Source organism: Triticum dicoccoides, chromosome 2A (assembly GCF_002162155.2).
Source record: "Triticum dicoccoides isolate Atlit2015 ecotype Zavitan chromosome 2A, WEW_v2.0, whole genome shotgun sequence".
NCBI classification, from domain to species: Eukaryota; Viridiplantae; Streptophyta; class Magnoliopsida; order Poales; family Poaceae; genus Triticum; species Triticum dicoccoides.
Genome location: NC_041382.1, coordinates 28,192,360 through 28,201,208, shown reverse-complemented (window position 1 = coordinate 28,201,208; position 8,849 = coordinate 28,192,360).

The following is an 8,849-nucleotide window of genomic DNA, read 5'->3' as shown; positions in this document are numbered from 1 at the left end:
GAGAGTATTCGTGATGTGGGCCTGGCTAATACTGGGCTTGAGGCCCAGGGGGTTGGCCAGGTTCGCATAGCGACGGATGTGGGGGATGTGCATGAGGCTGCATCGGCCCGAGCGCCCTTGCATGCACGATCTGTCTCTCCTCCTCTCGTTGGTGCCGCTAGGGTTCGCCGTCGCGGGACAGTAGGCTTTCCTTCGGCTTCCTTGTGCCGCCTCCTCCCTGCTCGCGCCGGAGTTTGACGACTCCCACCGGCGGAGATGCCGCCTAAGCCACCGCCGCCACAGGCTGCGCCGCGGGTGAGAAACCCGGCCGGGGCCGCGGGGGCCTCCGCTCCTCCGGCCGCGGCTGCGTCTGCGCCGGGAGCCGCTAGGTCGGCGCCTACCACTCGGGCCGGTCCACCGCCGCCTCGGGGCGTGCCTCCACCGCCTCCGGCGAGGGTGCCCGTGCCGTCCAAGACCGCGCTCCAGCCTAGGGCAGCACCGCCACCAAGGGTTGAGCCCCAACGGTCGTGGCCGAGGCAGATGGCGGGTGGCCGCGGCGGTAATGGCCTTGCTGCGAATGGCCGTGGGGCCGGGTCCGTCGGCGGGGGATGATCGGAACCTTCCGCGTGGGCAGTGGGGCGATGATGGTCATGATGCTTATGGCTCTGGGCTGCATAGGGGATCGTCGTCTACCGGTGGTGGACGTGGACATGCATGGGTGGATGAAGGCAATGCCAACCAAGGTTTCCAAGGACCGCCCGGCAACTTTGTGGAGGGTGCGGTTGGCCCCAATAACCGTTATTTCCGGGGTCGTTTCCGCGGAGGGCGGGGCGGGAACAGACGTTTCTATCAGCCAAGGTATCCGAAGAGCACGGTTGAGACGGAGTTGGCTGATGGTGGATCGAATCTACCGTAGGTGGCGGTGGAGACGGTTGAGGCTCTGGCCGAAGTTACATTGCCGGAACCCATGCAGACTGGTGATTCTGCGTCGGAGCATGGTACAGACAAATCAGAGGCTGACAAGTTGTCCAAGTGGGCGGCTAAGAAGAAGAAGCTTACGTGTTTTCGTTATGGCGACACGGGACACTTTATGGCTGAGTGCACTGCGGAGTTATGTGACCTATGCCGGAGACCTAAGCATTCCGCTGCTGAGTGTCCGCTTATGCTTGGGCCTAAGCCTTCTGTTCAGATTTTCGGGGTCTGCTGCTCGGAGTTGATGTTCTTCGAGTCTCCCAAAGTGGCACCTGTGGCACCAGCGGTAGAGACTTCTTTCCCAGGGGTGGTGAAGGTAGTCCATGGACCATTGACCGAGGCGCAAATTATTCAGCAGCTGCGGGAACTCGCTTTGGGTAATTTTCAGTGGTCGTTGCTCAAGCTAAGTGATATGTCTTACAAGGTTGAGTTTCCGTCTAAGGAGGATCAGGTGTGAATCCTCAAGTTTGGTATGTGCAGGGTTACAGGCACTAGTTTTGTGTTACAGTTTGATGCGTGGAAAAAGAAGGAGCCGCAGGGCATGCCGTTGAGGCAGATTTGGGTTCGTTTCTCCGGGGCACCATCTGATCCCTTGGATAGCTTCTTGGTAACGTGGAGTTTGGGGTCTTTGATCGGCAAGACTGAACAGGTGGATATGCCATTTACTCGGGCCAATGGGGTAGCGCGTTTACTTGTCGGTGTGGCTAATATCGAGTTCTTGCCGAATGTGGTGCCTTGGACATATGATGGGGTTATGTATGAGCTGGACGTTTCGTACGAGGATCCTAATTTGTTCGATAAGTTTGTGGATGATAACCCTATGGATACAACTGAGGGAGGAGGTGCCCTGGGGAACCAGGAAGATTTGGCTAGGGGTGAGGAAGACGGGACCAAGGGTCCGGTGGGTCCGTCTGCATCTTCTGGTATGGCTCCTGCTACGTCTTCCGGGGCTGCACCGACGTCTTTTTTGCAGCTTGGGTCCTTGGGATCGTTCTCTGCACCACCTCGGCCGCGGGGTGTTTCTCCGGGTCCAATGGATCCCGTGGTTCCCCCAACGGTTCCCGACTCGGGAGATACTGACAGGCAGACGGCCGGTCCCACGACTCCTACCTCTCCGTTGCCTGCACTGGCTGGTGCCGCGACTGTGGCCATGGCTCCAGGTGATGGGCAGGAGGCCTAGCCCCCTATGAGGCCGACGCTGACGGCGCCCATGGAGTACGTGGCGCCTTTTTCCTCGTCGCCACGCGTGGATGGAGGGGCGGCCGTGCAGGAGGCCGCCGTCTCTCCTAGCCCCGTTGCGGTGGGTGGGTCGGGGGGAGCGCCCGTCTCACCGGCTGCCTCTCTGGAGTACCGCGCGTGCGTCTCCCCGGACCCCACTGCCGGCGGGTCGCCCGTGCGTATGCCGCGGGAGTCGTCGCCACGCTTCTCTCCTGCCCCGGTGGCTACGGCCCGGGGCGCCGCTGCTGGGGGAGGGACAGGAGGCCTTTCCCCTAGCAGAGCTTCACACGAGGAGGTCATCGCTTTTGGTGGTATCCCGGATCCTGTCTCCCAGGGGAGGCGGGTCAGCGGGAGGCTGCAGGAGCAGCCGGACGTTGATGACATGCAGCTGAGGTGTGCTTTGCGAGCTGCCAAGTTGTGCGACATCGAGACCTCCTCTGGTATGTCGGTTAACAAGTCGAACTCCATTTTGCATTTTACTGATGTTGAAATCATTCATAACGCGAATCAAATAGGTGTATCACTTGGTAAAAATGTTTTGGAGGTCTCTAGGTCGGTTAACGACATTCTTGATCTAGAAGCAGATCATGCGGTAGATATGATTCGTCACATTGCTGCGGTTAAACCTCTGAACGATTCGGAGATAGATGCGCTTGGGGTTAGGGTCCTTGATGGCTTGTGTGCCGATCTGGACCCTGCACTACCCGAGACGGAGGAGGATACCATCCCTGAGGTGTCGCTTCACGTAGATGAACCCGAGTCGATAGAAGCTGAGATTGACTGTGCCAATCTGGCTGATGGTCTCCTTAAGCCAAAGCGGACGTGCAAACGGAAGGTTTACCCCGTCTCGGCAGCACGTAGGAGTGCTAGGATCCGCACTGCCAAAAAATTTCATGATGAACTATGAGAGGCATTTTCTGGTATAGCAGAGGTCTTAGAGACTTGGCTAAAAGAAGGTTTCTAGCGGAGGCTTCTATTGAACAACAGTTAGATTTTATTGCATTGTCTGAGACTGGAAGAAGCAACTTCACTTCACAATTTCTTTCCAATTTGTCCGGGGGGGTATACTTTGATTGGCATTGCCTCCCCCCTCGAGGAAGATCCGGTGGGGTTTTACTTGGGGTTAAGTGCGACACATTGGAAGTTTGGAGTGTAGTTTTAGGGGATTTTGCCGTCAAGTTTCGAGTTCGAACTAAGGAGGATGGGTTTGATTGGGCTTTGGTGGCGGTGTATGGAGCTGCGCAACTAGAGCTCAAGCCAGACTTCTTGGCGGATATGGTTCGTATTTGTGGTAATGAGCAGCTCCCCCTTTTAGTGGGGGGGGGGGGTGGTTTAACATTATCCGAAGGAAGGAAGAGAAGAATAACAACAATTTTGACGGCCGATGGTCGTTCATGTTCAATACTATTATCGAAAGTTTGGATCTCAGAGAGATAGAGCTTTCGGGTAGGAAATTCACTTGGGCTAATTCGTTACCGGTCCCAACGTTTGAGAAACTTGACCGTGTACTAGCAAGTGTCGAATGGGAACAGAAGTTTTCTCTGGTAACTGTGCAGGCTTTGACACGAGGTGTCTCTGATCATACACCGTTACTAGTTGATTCGGGAGTTCAAACTTTTGTGGGCAACAAGAACATTTTCTCGTTTGAACTTGCCTGGTTTGAAAGAGAAGGTTTCCTCGAGTTGTTAGCCCAGGAGTGGGCTAAAGACTCAGGAGGAAGGACACCTATCGAGCGATGGCAATGCAAGATTCGTCATCTCCGAAGGTTCCTTCGAGGATGGGCTAAACACACGCATGGTATTTATAAGGCGGAGAAGGAGAGACTTCTCTTCCTTATTCAAAACCTTGGAGTTAAAGCTGAAACTTCTATCTTGGATTCCAGTGAGTTGGAAACAAAGATGGAGGCGGAGATGCGACTTGAAGAGCTTCTTCGCGAGGAGGAATTAAAGTGGGTGTTGAGAGCTAAGGTTCGCAAGATAGTACAGGGCGAGGACAATACTCAATTCTTTCATATGATTGCTAATGGGAAGCATCGTTAAAAAAGAATTTTCCAGCTAGAGCAAGACGAAGGGACGATAGTTGGTCAAGGCAATTTGAAAGTCTACATTACCAACTATTATAAGCAGTTGTTTGGTCCCTCGGAAGAGAATTTTGTGTCCTTAGATGAGTCGAGGGTTGAGGATGTTCCTCAACTTGAGACTGCCGAGAATGAGCTCCTGACTGCTCCTTTCTCTGAGAAAGAGGTGTTTGAAGCCATTGCACAAATGAAAAATAATAAGTCTCCAGGACCGGATGGATTTCCGGCGGAGTTCTACAAAAAGTGCTGGCATTTTATTAAGGGTGATTTGATGCCCATGTTCCAGGAGTTCTTTGAGGGTCCGCTTCAGTTGTTTAAGCTAAATTTTGGAACGATAACTCTTCTTCCTAAGAAGATAGATGCGGTCCGTGTTGAGCAGTTCAGACCGATATGTCTGCTTAATGTGAGTTTCAAAATTTTCACCAAGGTCGGGACGAATAGACTAACACAGATTGCGCACTCTGTGGTTCATCCGTCCCAGACTGCTTTCATGCCTGATAGAAACATCCTTGAAGGGGTTGTTGTCTTGCATGAAACGCTCCATGAAATTCACTCAAAAAAACTTGATGGCGTAGTTTTCAAAGTGGATTTCGAAAAAGCATTTGATAAAGTTAAATGGTCTTTCCTTCAACAAGCGTTGCGTATGAAGGGTTTTGATCCGGCATGGAGAAACCAGATTGATTCCTTTACGCAAAAAGGGAGTGTAGGGATTAAAGTGAATGACGACATAGGTCACTATTTCCAAACACACAAGGGGCTAAGGTAAGGAGATCCGATGTCACCGATCCTGTTTAACATAGTTGCTGATATGCTCACTATCTTAATAGGCAGGGCAAAGGATGCAGGGCAGGTAGGTGGCCTAGTCCCACATTTAGTTGACGGAGGGATTTCCATTCTTCAGTATGCGGATGATACTATCATCTTTATGGAGCATGAGCTGGCGAAAGCAAGAAACATGAAGCTGCTGTTATGCTTATTTGAACAATTGTCTGGCCTCAAAATTAACTTCCACAAGAGCGAATTGTTTTGCTTTGGAAAAGCAAAGGATGACCAGGACACGTATAAACAATTGTTCGGATGTGAATTGGGCTCCTTACCGTTTACGTACTTAGGTATACCCATTCATCATCGTAAGCTGACTAACTTGGAGTGGAAATGCATTGAGGATCGCTTTGAAAAGAAACTGAGCTGTTGGAAAGGGAAGCTCATGTCATACGGAGGACGATTGATTCTGATCAATTCGGTCCTTACTAGTATGCCTATGTTTCTCTTATCCTTTTTCCAGGTTCCGGTGGGAGTCAGGAAAAGGTTAGATTTCTACCGATCTCGATTCTATTGGCAGAATGACGAGCTCAAACGAAAATATAGGCTTGCTAAGTGGGATATAATCTGTAGGCCGAAGGACCAAGGGGGTCTAGGTATTGAAAATTTGGAAGTCAAAAACATATGTCTTCTTAGCAAGTGTCTATTTAAACTATCATCTCAGACGGAAGCTACTTGGGCACAGATTTTGCGTAATAAGTATCTTTACGCTAAACCCTTGGCCCAGGTAAATGTGAGGCATTCCGACTCACCTTTTTGGAAGGTTTTGATGAGAGTTAAACAAATTTTCTTCAACAAGTCCAAATTTATTGTCGGGAATGGTGCCACTACGAGGTTTTGGGAAGATACGTGGCTTGGGGAGACTCCCCTTGCACTTCAATATCCTACTATGTACAACATTGTGCGACATAGAGAAGCCTACGTTGCAACTGTTTTACAATCCACTCCTCTCAATATTAGTTTTCGGAGAACGCTAGTTGGAAATCGGTGGGAGGCCTGGCTCCACCTTGTTAGACGTTTAATGCAGGTGCAGCTCACCCAGCAACCAGATCAGCTGTCTTGGAAACTTACTAGGAACGGTGTGTTCTCAGTTAAGTCTATGTATCTGGATGTCATTAACTCTAGCGTTGTCCCTTCCTCGATTCACGTTTGGAGAGTTAAGGTTCCCTTACGTATCAAAGTGTTTATGTGGTTTGTGCATAAACAAGTCATTTTGACTAAGGATAACCTGGCAAAGCGCAACTGGATGGGCTCATCTAGGTGTAGCTTTTGCGATCATAACGAAAACATCAAACACCTCTTTCTCGATTGTCCGTTGGCTAAGATTCTGTGGCGGTCAATTATTATTGTGTTTAATATCAATCCGCCCACCTCTATCAATATGTTATTTGGAACATGGCTTGATGGGGTTGATTCCGATACTGCAAGACACATTCGTGTTGGAGTTTGTGCTTTACTCTGGGCAGTATGGAACTGCAGAAATGACTTGGTTTTTAACAGATCAACAAATATTCATTTTTTGCAGGTTATCTTTAGGGCCACGGCTTTCATCCGTATGTGGTCGCCACTCACTCCGACGGAGGCCAGGGAGCGTTTGGTTACTGCGTCTACCCAATGGGAGATGGTAGCGCGGGTTATTTTCAACCGGTTTGGATGGCGGTCATGTAATAGGATAGGCATGTAGTGCTCCTATTGTGTTTGCCAGCCGGTTGTGGCTTTGGGTTTGAGCTCTTTCGAGCCTTTTGTATTTTTCTTTGCACCACGTTACTCGATGACTATGCTACTGGATTTATTTTTATTTATATGAGCCGTATGCATCTTTCTGATGCAGAGGCTGGGGTAAAACCCATTTTCGAAAAAAACAACAACAAAGTATCCGATACAAATGCACACCATACACCCAAGGTAAGATACATGAATGCCGGGCACCAACTCATAACCACAACAACTACAAAGCACCTAGAAGATGAGCAAAACGAATCTGCTTAGAGCCGACGGAGAACACCACCATGACGAGCGGTCATCCGGGAGGATGGGAAACGGACATGCTGGACCGAGGACTTCAAGACGGTGCATCCAGGAAGGGCACGACCATGAACGTCGCCACCGTCCGACCCGCGAATCAAGTTTTCACCCGGAGTAAGATGGAAGGGGTAGAAGCACCACGACGGAGCCTGCAAGAAGGACACAAAGTCCACGGACACCATCACCGTCGACCAGTACACAAACTGGGTAGGTGATGTATCCCGGTGCTTCACCTCTTCCGCCGCCTCGGTCTGTCAACACCCGCAGCCATGCCGCCCAAGTGGCCATGGTTGCCTGCCCGCATCCGAGCCGCGCAGCCCGCCCACGACCAACGCACGGCTCCCACTTACAGGGTCGCCGCCCCGGCCATGAGACAACCCTGTAGCAACCAAAAGCCATGGCTTTGCTCAGGTCTGTAACCCCAACCACCTCCAGAATTGTCGGCGGCCAGCCTGCCTTGGGAAGGGCCACAACCATACATCGATCGGGGGAAGGGGAAGGTGGAGAAGTGACCCATGGCCACGACCGATGCCTTGCCGGCTCCAGCTCCCCCCTCCCCTCCCGAAACCGAGTTCCACCCCCGCGTCGAAGGCCCAGGGCACCGGGAGGCATTGGCTCCGCCAGACGCCGAAGAGGGAGGGTGCCCGAGCTGTCGCCGCCGCCGCCCAGAGACGCCACAAGGGGGACCGCCCAAGCTGAGCGCCGCGACCTAGCCGCGAGGGGCCGACTAGGAGGGATTAGCTCACCACCACCGCTGTCGCGCCGCCCCCACCAGAGACCACGGCGAGAGGCCGGCCGCGACCCGGTCAGCCAGAACCCGCGGCGCCGGACGTGACACCGAGGCACTGCCGGAACGCCGCCGCCGACGCCACACCAGCTCACACCACCGCCATGCCATCCGCCGCCCGACGCCATGCCACCATCGCCGGCTTGCTCCGGGGCGCCGCCGCGCCACCACGCCTGACACCGAGCGCTGCGCCCTGCCCGTGAGATCGGATCCGTGCCAACCCCCACGCGCGGGGGATGAGAAGGCCCTGCTGCTGCTGGCAACGACCGGACTTCGCCCGGCCGCGCCCTTTGGCAATGGCGAGGGAGGAGGGGGGAGGCGGATGGGTGTTCGGCGGCGGAAACTTGGGGCCCTCCCTGGCGCCACGCGGGTTGCGGCGGGGGAGGGAGGGACGGAACCCTAGTGTCCCGTAAAACCGAGGGCTCTGCCGGGTAGTGATCAGCGTTTACTTAATTACCAGCATGAACTCTTAAAAACAATTGGGTCGATACATCACGACTAAAGACGCCGAATATAAATAGGCAAAGAGAATAAATTCCGATTAGAAACATAATGCTGCCGATGCTTGTAGAATAATTGACTGCTCTACGCTCCTGCTCGACGTCATCAATATTAACCACCAATTGATGTAAAATCTCACTTGTACTTCCTCCTCCCAGGTTTCATGTTGCATGGCCGATGTATGATGGGTATCCAATTGAAATCGGATTAATTGTTTTAGGAAGAACACATAGGTGCTGCGGGAGCTTCCAAAATAATGAATGGGTTTAACAGCCAGTAAACTATTTCTAAGATAGGTTTCGATTCAAATGAAATCTCTACAGAAGATACAAAATACAAGAGGAAGTTATCAAAGAAAAACGTGAACTTAAAAGAATAAAAAGAAAAACAGTAGAATAGGAATGTCATAGTCTCTTCGTGAGGTACATGGAGATGCACGTAAAAGTCTAGCTCAGAAATAAAACAAAG